Raw genomic sequence first — 11097 nt, 5'->3', positions numbered from 1 at the left:
CGGCCCTGTGCTTGCCAACGCTTCCTGCAGGGACCCAGAGCTGGGAGGTTGCATCTCTCAGCCCTGGGTCGGGCAGAGCCCCAGCGGGCCATGCCCACAACCTCTCTCAGCACCGGTCCCCCAGAAGGCTCCTTGGGGACCAGGATTCTCTTGCGGTGACTCTTTAAGGTCTGGCCCCTGGATGGAGGGGCACCAGGAGTAGAGGAGCAGGAAGGGGAAGGGGGTGGCCATGCGAGGGGACACTTTGAGGCCAAGTCCCAGCTTCAGCCTGATCCTCCTGGGAACCCCGGGGTGTACGTCACACCTCCTGGTTGTCCCGCTCTGAGACAAGGAGCCGGGCTTCGCATTCCCACAGCAGCCAGTCGTGGGCTGAGGACACCTGGGGCGTTGGGAACTCCCTGGCTTCTCCTTGGTTTAACATCTGGAGCTGCTTGTGAATCGTGCCGCCACACACACCCGAGTGCAGGTGTCTTCCGCACAGACTGCGGGCCTCGCTCTTCTGAATGCCGCTAGCTGGCCACCCACCCACGGGAGAACCTGGTCAGGGTACTTTCTCTCAGGGGCAGACTCTTTTCCGGGCGGGCTACCGGTGTCTCTGTTTGCTCCTTTCTTTCTTCCATTTCGGGAAAGTCTTCCTTGCTGGGTGTGGAAATCTCCTATGCCTTCCCTCGCCTATTCTGTCAGCTTTCAAATTCTCTTTCAGTTGCCACCCTCACAGATGGATTAGGAAACTCTTTCCGGTGCACTCATTAGTGAAATGACCTCAAGGAAGCTGGAATCCAATATCTAATCGCCGATTTTTAGCGAGTCCACACGCCAGGGTGGTCGGGGTCCAATGCAGCCCCGGCCAGGCCCAGGCCCCTTGGACCGGGCCACAGGAGGACACAGAGGAGGGTCCCGGCCCCCACGGTCGCGGTGCCGGCAGTTCTCCAAGGGCTTGGGCGTTTTCCAGAGGTAGGAGATGGAGGGGACTGATTTCTTCAGCGCCCCACAAACCACGCCACCCCACCCCACCCCACCCCACCCATGGGACACATCCCCAGAGAGAGATGCCCCATACACTCGCTCCCCTCCCCCTTGCGCTGTGCCCCAGCCCTGGCCCGGGGGAATAGGCGGCAGCCCGCCCACAGGGCGGGGGGCACAGCTGAAAGGGGTTGTGGGGGAGGGCGGCCCCTGGCTGGGGTCAAAGGGCGAGCGCCCGGTGCCGGTGCGCGCGTGCGCAGTCAGCGGCGGCGACGCGCTGGGGGTGGGCAGCGGGTAGGTGAAGGAGGCCAGGCGAGGAGACGAGGGGGGCTGGGAGGGCTCCACCTTGGCGGGTCCAGCCGTGGAGGCGCATCTTGTGTGAGTGTGAGTGAGTGTGAGTGTGTGTGTGTGGAGAGAGAGACAGCCCCCCGCCCCGGCCGCCCGGCCCGGCCCGTCACCCCCGTCCCTCGGAGCCCGCCGGACCCGGCCGGCGAACTCAACAGGCCCGGCCGGGCGCGGGGCCTGGGGCGGGAGGAGGCGGCGGGGAAGCGCAGAGACGCTGGGATCTTGAGCGGGGCAGGGGCGCCCTCCGCCGTCTAGGGCCACACCACCCTGAACGCCCCCCGGTCTCCTCTGGTCTCGGAAGCTAAGCAGGGTCGGGCCTGGTTAGTACTTGGATGGGAGAAGACCGCCTGGGAATACCGGGTGCCGTAGGCTTCTTCTTCTTCTTTTTTTTTTTTTTTTGCCTCTTGTTCTGTCCCCTTTCTGGGAGCGCGGCGGCGGCCCGGGGTGGGGGTCACCCCCACCCTCAGCGCCCGCCGTGGGGTGCCTGGCGCCCCAGCCCGCACCGTGGGGCCTCCTCTTGTCCCAAGCCGCGACACCGCCGCCACGCGGCAGCATGCGTGGCATCTGGACTGTCAGGTCTCAGACCAAAGGTCTGCTCTGTGGGAACCGACACGCTGGAGGAAACCTTGAGAGTCTGAGAGGGGAGGGAGTTCCAGAAGGAGGCCAGGATGTCATTTTGAGGGAGTATGGGACCAGAACTCGTCCCGTTGCTTTTGGGGTTCTATGGGCTCCACGTAGGAATCTTTGGTGGTGGCAGCTGATGTTGGGGGATCCGGAGTCACACCCAGACCTGCTCCACAGGCCTCCTTTTACTTTTCTCTTTGGAGTCGTTATTTTTAAAAAGTGTCTCTTACCTCTCTCATTGCATTTTCTTTTCTCTCTCTTTTCAAGCAGATGATGGGAGTACAAGTATTCAGGTGACATGTGTTGCCCGTGCCCCCCTCCCCCCTGTGTTCTTATTCATTTACCTCTCATGTTGTTCCAGCGTATTGTGGGGGCACCAATGTTAAGGTCGGGTACGTTGCCCTCTCCCAGCCTCCCCCCTCGGGTCAGAGCTTCAAGTGCGCCCATCCCCCAGTCGGTGCGCACCCACCCCATTCCTAATGGAGGTGTATGCCCCTCCCCTCCCCCCACCCGCCCGACACCCACCCGATGATGAAGGTGATTCCTCTCTGTCCACTTAGGTGTCCATCCGTTCGTACCCATTTGCTGGTGAGCGCGCTCACGGGGCGCTCGTGTGTCCATTCTTGGGATACTTGGCTTACTGGAACGGGTTCCAGCTCTGGCCAGGAGAACACGAGAGGCGCCCTCTCACCGCTGCTCCTCACAGCCCAATGGCACTCCGTGGTGTCCACGCGCCACATTTTATTAATGCACTCCTGGATGGATGGGCACTCGGGTCGCTTCCACATCTTTGCGATTGTGTGAATTGTGCCCTAACTGTCACCCTAACCCTTACCCAGCCCGTGTCCTCTGCCCCTGCCTGACGCACTCCTCCCCGGCCAGGCCCAGGCCCGTCACTGTCCCGGGCCCCCGCCTGACCGGCTCCTTCCCGCCCGGCCTGTCACCGTCCTCTGCCCCTGCCTGACATGCTCCTTCCCGCCCGTCCGGCCTCTCACCGTCCTCGGCCCCTGCCTGACCGGCTCCTCCGTCGCCTGGGCCTTCCAAGGGCTTGGTGTGGACGCTGCTTCCAGGAAGCCCTCCAGAAACCCGGCAGCAGGGTGGCCGCAGCAGTCTCCAGCAGCCGTCCCTAAGTCGCGTGCGGGGCCCCCGCTGTGCCGCGGGGACCCAGCCTGGTGTCTTCCCTGAGGCCCTGCGGCTGCCGCTCCCCGCAAGGGGAGAGTCGCGGAGGTGGGGACCGCCTCCTGATGGGGACGTACACGCAGCTCTCCACGTCGGATTCCGGGGCTCTCTGTCCTGCCCGAAGGCCCAGCTGGCCTGCGGGTCCTTAGAGTGGCAAAAACATCCGAAAGCTGAGATTGAGGGTCCGGTGGGTGTCTGCGCTTTTGTGCTGGGCACCCCAGGGAGGCCCGGGGGCTGGCTGGACAACGCGGTCTGCTGGGCGGGGGGGGGGGGGGGGGGGGTTAGAGGAGCAACTGATGCCCTTTGCACTTTGGGTAGCAAGAGTCTGAGGTGTCTCTGAGCCCTGTGCCATGTCGGGGGGGGGGCGGGGGGGGAAGAGGAGGAGGAGGAGGAGGTGGGAAGGGCCGGGGCCTGCAGTCGTGTTCCCGGGGTGGCAGGGCAAGTGGCTTCTTCCACAGGCTGCTTGGCCTGGGCTCCCTGCACCTGGGCCTTTGGAGGACCGGCCCTGTGCTTGCCAACGCTTCCTGCAGGGACCCAGAGCTGGGAGGTTGCATCTCTCAGCCCTGGGTCGGGCAGAGCCCCAGCGGGCCATGCCCACAACCTCTCTCAGCACCGGTCCCCCAGAAGGCTCCTTGGGGACCAGGATTCTCTTGCGGTGACTCTTTAAGGTCTGGCCCCTGGATGGAGGGGCACCAGGAGTAGAGGAGCAGGAAGGGGAAGGGGGTGGCCATGCGAGGGGACACTTTGAGGCCAAGTCCCAGCTTCAGCCTGATCCTCCTGGGAACCCCGGGGTGTACGTCACACCTCCTGGTTGTCCCGCTCTGAGACAAGGAGCCGGGCTTCGCATTCCCACAGCAGCCAGTCGTGGGCTGAGGACACCTGGGGCGTTGGGAACTCCCTGGCTTCTCCTTGGTTTAACATCTGGAGCTGCTTGTGAATCGTGCCGCCACACACACCCGAGTGCAGGTGTCTTCCGCACAGACTGCGGGCCTCGCTCTTCTGAATGCCGCTAGCTGGCCACCCACCCACGGGTGAACCTGGTCAGGGTACTTTCTCTCAGGGGCAGACTCTTTTCCGGGCGGGCTACCGGTGTCTCTGTTTGCTCCTTTCTTTCTTCCATTTCGGGAAAGTCTTCCTTGCTGGGTGTGGAAATCTCCTATGCCTTCCCTCGCCTATTCTGTCAGCTTTCAAATTCTCTTTCAGTTGCCACCCTCACAGATGGATTAGGAAACTCTTTCCGGTGCACTCATTAGTGAAATGACCTCAAGGAAGCTGGAATCCAATATCTAATCGCCGATTTTTAGCGAGTCCACACGCCAGGGTGGTCGGGGTCCAATGCAGCCCCGGCCAGGCCCAGGCCCCTTGGACCGGGCCACAGGAGGACACAGAGGAGGGTCCCGGCCCCCACGGTCGCGGTGCCGGCAGTTCTCCAAGGGCTTGGGCGTTTTCCAGAGGTAGGAGATGGAGGGGACTGATTTCTTCAGCGCCCCACAAACCACGCCACCCCACCCCACCCCACCCCACCCATGGGACACATCCCCAGAGAGAGATGCCCCATACACTCGCTCCCCTCCCCCTTGCGCTGTGCCCCAGCCCTGGCCCGGGGGAATAGGCGGCAGCCCGCCCACAGGGCGGGGGGCACAGCTGAAAGGGGTTGTGGGGGAGGGCGGCCCCTGGCTGGGGTCAAAGGGCGAGCGCCCGGTGCCGGTGCGCGCGTGCGCAGTCAGCGGCGGCGACGCGCTGGGGGTGGGCAGCGGGTAGGTGAAGGAGGCCAGGCGAGGAGACGAGGGGGGCTGGGAGGGCTCCACCTTGGCGGGTCCAGCCGTGGAGGCGCATCTTGTGTGAGTGTGAGTGAGTGTGAGTGTGTGTGTGTGGAGAGAGAGACAGCCCCCCGCCCCGGCCGCCCGGCCCGGCCCGTCACCCCCGTCCCTCGGAGCCCGCCGGACCCGGCCGGCGAACTCAACAGGCCCGGCCGGGCGCGGGGCCTGGGGCGGGAGGAGGCGGCGGGGAAGCGCAGAGACGCTGGGATCTTGAGCGGGGCAGGGGCGCCCTCCGCCGTCTAGGGCCACACCACCCTGAACGCCCCCCGGTCTCCTCTGGTCTCGGAAGCTAAGCAGGGTCGGGCCTGGTTAGTACTTGGATGGGAGAAGACCGCCTGGGAATACCGGGTGCCGTAGGCTTCTTCTTCTTCTTTTTTTTTTTTTTTGCCTCTTGTTCTGTCCCCTTTCTGGGAGCGCGGCGGCGGCCCGGGGTGGGGGTCACCCCCACCCTCAGCGCCCGCCGTGGGGTGCCTGGCGCCCCAGCCCGCACCGTGGGGCCTCCTCTTGTCCCAAGCCGCGACACCGCCGCCACGCGGCAGCATGCGTGGCATCTGGACTGTCAGGTCTCAGACCAAAGGTCTGCTCTGTGGGAACCGACACGCTGGAGGAAACCTTGAGAGTCTGAGAGGGGAGGGAGTTCCAGAAGGAGGCCAGGATGTCATTTTGAGGGAGTATGGGACCAGAACTCGTCCCGTTGCTTTTGGGGTTCTATGGGCTCCACGTAGGAATCTTTGGTGGTGGCAGCTGATGTTGGGGGATCCGGAGTCACACCCAGACCTGCTCCACAGGCCTCCTTTTACTTTTCTCTTTGGAGTCGTTATTTTTAAAAAGTGTCTCTTACCTCTCTCATTGCATTTTCTTTTCTCTCTCTTTTCAAGCAGATGATGGGAGTACAAGTATTCAGGTGACATGTGTTGCCCGTGCCCCCCTCCCCCCTGTGTTCTTATTCATTTACCTCTCATGTTGTTCCAGCGTATTGTGGGGGCACCAATGTTAAGGTCGGGTACGTTGCCCTCTCCCAGCCTCCCCCCTCGGGTCAGAGCTTCAAGTGCGCCCATCCCCCAGTCGGTGCGCACCCACCCCATTCCTAATGGAGGTGTATGCCCCTCCCCTCCCCCCACCCGCCCGACACCCACCCGATGATGAAGGTGATTCCTCTCTGTCCACTTAGGTGTCCATCCGTTCGTACCCATTTGCTGGTGAGCGCGCTCACGGGGCGCTCGTGTGTCCATTCTTGGGATACTTGGCTTACTGGAACGGGTTCCAGCTCTGGCCAGGAGAACACGAGAGGCGCCCTCTCACCGCTGCTCCTCACAGCCCAATGGCACTCCGTGGTGTCCACGCGCCACATTTTATTAATGCACTCCTGGATGGATGGGCACTCGGGTCGCTTCCACATCTTTGCGATTGTGTGAATTGTGCCCTAACTGTCACCCTAACCCTTACCCAGCCCGTGTCCTCTGCCCCTGCCTGACGCACTCCTCCCCGGCCAGGCCCAGGCCCGTCACTGTCCCGGGCCCCCGCCTGACCGGCTCCTTCCCGCCCGGCCTGTCACCGTCCTCTGCCCCTGCCTGACATGCTCCTTCCCGCCCGTCCGGCCTCTCACCGTCCTCGGCCCCTGCCTGACCGGCTCCTCCGTCGCCTGGGCCTTCCAAGGGCTTGGTGTGGACGCTGCTTCCAGGAAGCCCTCCAGAAACCCGGCAGCAGGGTGGCCGCAGCAGTCTCCAGCAGCCGTCCCTAAGTCGCGTGCGGGGCCCCCGCTGTGCCGCGGGGACCCAGCCTGGTGTCTTCCCTGAGGCCCTGCGGCTGCCGCTCCCCGCAAGGGGAGAGTCGCGGAGGTGGGGACCGCCTCCTGATGGGGACGTACACGCAGCTCTCCACGTCGGATTCCGGGGCTCTCTGTCCTGCCCGAAGGCCCAGCTGGCCTGCGGGTCCTTAGAGTGGCAAAAACATCCGAAAGCTGAGATTGAGGGTCCGGTGGGTGTCTGCGCTTTTGTGCTGGGCACCCCAGGGAGGCCCGGGGGCTGGCTGGACAACGCGGTCTGCTGGGCGGGGGGGGGGGGGGGGGGTTAGAGGAGCAACTGATGCCCTTTGCACTTTGGGTAGCAAGAGTCTGAGGTGTCTCTGAGCCCTGTGCCATGTCGGGGGGGGGGGCGGGGGGGGAAGAGGAGGAGGAGGAGGAGGTGGGAAGGGCCGGGGCCTGCAGTCGTGTTCCCGGGGTGGCAGGGCAAGTGGCTTCTTCCACAGGCTGCTTGGCCTGGGCTCCCTGCACCTGGGCCTTTGGAGGACCGGCCCTGTGCTTGCCAACGCTTCCTGCAGGGACCCAGAGCTGGGAGGTTGCATCTCTCAGCCCTGGGTCGGGCAGAGCCCCAGCGGGCCATGCCCACAACCTCTCTCAGCACCGGTCCCCCAGAAGGCTCCTTGGGGACCAGGATTCTCTTGCGGTGACTCTTTAAGGTCTGGCCCCTGGATGGAGGGGCACCAGGAGTAGAGGAGCAGGAAGGGGAAGGGGGTGGCCATGCGAGGGGACACTTTGAGGCCAAGTCCCAGCTTCAGCCTGATCCTCCTGGGAACCCCGGGGTGTACGTCACACCTCCTGGTTGTCCCGCTCTGAGACAAGGAGCCGGGCTTCGCATTCCCACAGCAGCCAGTCGTGGGCTGAGGACACCTGGGGCGTTGGGAACTCCCTGGCTTCTCCTTGGTTTAACATCTGGAGCTGCTTGTGAATCGTGCCGCCACACACACCCGAGTGCAGGTGTCTTCCGCACAGACTGCGGGCCTCGCTCTTCTGAATGCCGCTAGCTGGCCACCCACCCACGGGTGAACCTGGTCAGGGTACTTTCTCTCAGGGGCAGACTCTTTTCCGGGCGGGCTACCGGTGTCTCTGTTTGCTCCTTTCTTTCTTCCATTTCGGGAAAGTCTTCCTTGCTGGGTGTGGAAATCTCCTATGCCTTCCCTCGCCTATTCTGTCAGCTTTCAAATTCTCTTTCAGTTGCCACCCTCACAGATGGATTAGGAAACTCTTTCCGGTGCACTCATTAGTGAAATGACCTCAAGGAAGCTGGAATCCAATATCTAATCGCCGATTTTTAGCGAGTCCACACGCCAGGGTGGTCGGGGTCCAATGCAGCCCCGGCCAGGCCCAGGCCCCTTGGACCGGGCCACAGGAGGACACAGAGGAGGGTCCCGGCCCCCACGGTCGCGGTGCCGGCAGTTCTCCAAGGGCTTGGGCGTTTTCCAGAGGTAGGAGATGGAGGGGACTGATTTCTTCAGCGCCCCACAAACCACGCCACCCCACCCCACCCCACCCCACCCATGGGACACATCCCCAGAGAGAGATGCCCCATACACTCGCTCCCCTCCCCCTTGCGCTGTGCCCCAGCCCTGGCCCGGGGGAATAGGCGGCAGCCCGCCCACAGGGCGGGGGGCACAGCTGAAAGGGGTTGTGGGGGAGGGCGGCCCCTGGCTGGGGTCAAAGGGCGAGCGCCCGGTGCCGGTGCGCGCGTGCGCAGTCAGCGGCGGCGACGCGCTGGGGGTGGGCAGCGGGTAGGTGAAGGAGGCCAGGCGAGGAGACGAGGGGGGCTGGGAGGGCTCCACCTTGGCGGGTCCAGCCGTGGAGGCGCATCTTGTGTGAGTGTGAGTGAGTGTGAGTGTGTGTGTGTGGAGAGAGAGACAGCCCCCCGCCCCGGCCGCCCGGCCCGGCCCGTCACCCCCGTCCCTCGGAGCCCGCCGGACCCGGCCGGCGAACTCAACAGGCCCGGCCGGGCGCGGGGCCTGGGGCGGGAGGAGGCGGCGGGGAAGCGCAGAGACGCTGGGATCTTGAGCGGGGCAGGGGCGCCCTCCGCCGTCTAGGGCCACACCACCCTGAACGCCCCCCGGTCTCCTCTGGTCTCGGAAGCTAAGCAGGGTCGGGCCTGGTTAGTACTTGGATGGGAGAAGACCGCCTGGGAATACCGGGTGCCGTAGGCTTCTTCTTCTTCTTTTTTTTTTTTTTTGCCTCTTGTTCTGTCCCCTTTCTGGGAGCGCGGCGGCGGCCCGGGGTGGGGGTCACCCCCACCCTCAGCGCCCGCCGTGGGGTGCCTGGCGCCCCAGCCCGCACCGTGGGGCCTCCTCTTGTCCCAAGCCGCGACACCGCCGCCACGCGGCAGCATGCGTGGCATCTGGACTGTCAGGTCTCAGACCAAAGGTCTGCTCTGTGGGAACCGACACGCTGGAGGAAACCTTGAGAGTCTGAGAGGGGAGGGAGTTCCAGAAGGAGGCCAGGATGTCATTTTGAGGGAGTATGGGACCAGAACTCGTCCCGTTGCTTTTGGGGTTCTATGGGCTCCACGTAGGAATCTTTGGTGGTGGCAGCTGATGTTGGGGGATCCGGAGTCACACCCAGACCTGCTCCACAGGCCTCCTTTTACTTTTCTCTTTGGAGTCGTTATTTTTAAAAAGTGTCTCTTACCTCTCTCATTGCATTTTCTTTTCTCTCTCTTTTCAAGCAGATGATGGGAGTACAAGTATTCAGGTGACATGTGTTGCCCGTGCCCCCCTCCCCCCTGTGTTCTTATTCATTTACCTCTCATGTTGTTCCAGCGTATTGTGGGGGCACCAATGTTAAGGTCGGGTACGTTGCCCTCTCCCAGCCTCCCCCCTCGGGTCAGAGCTTCAAGTGCGCCCATCCCCCAGTCGGTGCGCACCCACCCCATTCCTAATGGAGGTGTATGCCCCTCCCCTCCCCCCACCCGCCCGACACCCACCCGATGATGAAGGTGATTCCTCTCTGTCCACTTAGGTGTCCATCCGTTCGTACCCATTTGCTGGTGAGCGCGCTCACGGGGCGCTCGTGTGTCCATTCTTGGGATACTTGGCTTACTGGAACGGGTTCCAGCTCTGGCCAGGAGAACACGAGAGGCGCCCTCTCACCGCTGCTCCTCACAGCCCAATGGCACTCCGTGGTGTCCACGCGCCACATTTTATTAATGCACTCCTGGATGGATGGGCACTCGGGTCGCTTCCACATCTTTGCGATTGTGTGAATTGTGCCCTAACTGTCACCCTAACCCTTACCCAGCCCGTGTCCTCTGCCCCTGCCTGACGCACTCCTCCCCGGCCAGGCCCAGGCCCGTCACTGTCCCGGGCCCCCGCCTGACCGGCTCCTTCCCGCCCGGCCTGTCACCGTCCTCTGCCCCTGCCTGACATGCTCCTTCCCGCCCGTCCGGCCTCTCACCGTCCTCGGCCCCTGCCTGACCGGCTCCTCCGTCGCCTGGGCCTTCCAAGGGCTTGGTGTGGACGCTGCTTCCAGGAAGCCCTCCAGAAACCCGGCAGCAGGGTGGCCGCAGCAGTCTCCAGCAGCCGTCCCTAAGTCGCGTGCGGGGCCCCCGCTGTGCCGCGGGGACCCAGCCTGGTGTCTTCCCTGAGGCCCTGCGGCTGCCGCTCCCCGCAAGGGGAGAGTCGCGGAGGTGGGGACCGCCTCCTGATGGGGACGTACACGCAGCTCTCCACGTCGGATTCCGGGGCTCTCTGTCCTGCCCGAAGGCCCAGCTGGCCTGCGGGTCCTTAGAGTGGCAAAAACATCCGAAAGCTGAGATTGAGGGTCCGGTGGGTGTCTGCGCTTTTGTGCTGGGCACCCCAGGGAGGCCCGGGGGCTGGCTGGACAACGCGGTCTGCTGGGCGGGGGGGGGGGTTAGAGGAGCAACTGATGCCCTTTGCACTTTGGGTAGCAAGAGTCTGAGGTGTCTCTGAGCCCTGTGCCATGTCGGGGGGGGGGCGGGGGGGGAAGAGGAGGAGGAGGAGGAGGTGGGAAGGGCCGGGGCCTGCAGCCGTGTTCCCGGGGTGGCAGGGCAAGTGGCTTCTTCCACAGGCTGCTTGGCCTGGGCTCCCTGCACCTGGGCCTTTGGAGGACCGGCCCTGTGCTTGCCAACGCTTCCTGCAGGGACCCAGAGCTGGGAGGTTGCATCTCTCAGCCCTGGGTCGGGCAGAGCCCCAGCGGGCCATGCCCACAACCTCTCTCAGCACCGGTCCCCCAGAAGGCTCCTTGGGGACCAGGATTCTCTTGCGGTGACTCTTTAAGGTCTGGCCCCTGGATGGAGGGGCACCAGGAGTAGAGGAGCAGGAAGGGGAAGGGGGTGGCCATGCGAGGGGACACTTTGAGGCCAAGTCCCAGCTTCAGCCTGATCCT

The 11097-nt window shown here is 64.0% G+C and overlaps 3 pseudogenes; all 3 read left to right on the top strand.

Moving 5' to 3' along the window:
* The first annotated feature begins 1557 nt into the window (after window positions 1-1557).
* LOC142873676 (uncharacterized) lies at window positions 1558-1680 on the top strand (annotated as a pseudogene).
* Window positions 1681-5168: 3488 nt separating this feature from the next.
* LOC142873675 (uncharacterized) lies at window positions 5169-5291 on the top strand (annotated as a pseudogene).
* A 3486-nt stretch (window positions 5292-8777) lies between these two features.
* On the top strand, window positions 8778-8900 carry LOC142873674 (uncharacterized; annotated as a pseudogene).
* The last annotated feature ends 2197 nt before the right edge of the window (window positions 8901-11097 follow it).

The sequence above is a fragment of the Microcebus murinus genome, chromosome 10 (genome assembly GCF_040939455.1).
Source record: "Microcebus murinus isolate Inina chromosome 10, M.murinus_Inina_mat1.0, whole genome shotgun sequence".
Lineage (NCBI taxonomy): Eukaryota > Metazoa > Chordata > Mammalia > Primates > Cheirogaleidae > Microcebus > Microcebus murinus.
This window is presented reverse-complemented; position numbering and strand designations above follow the sequence as displayed.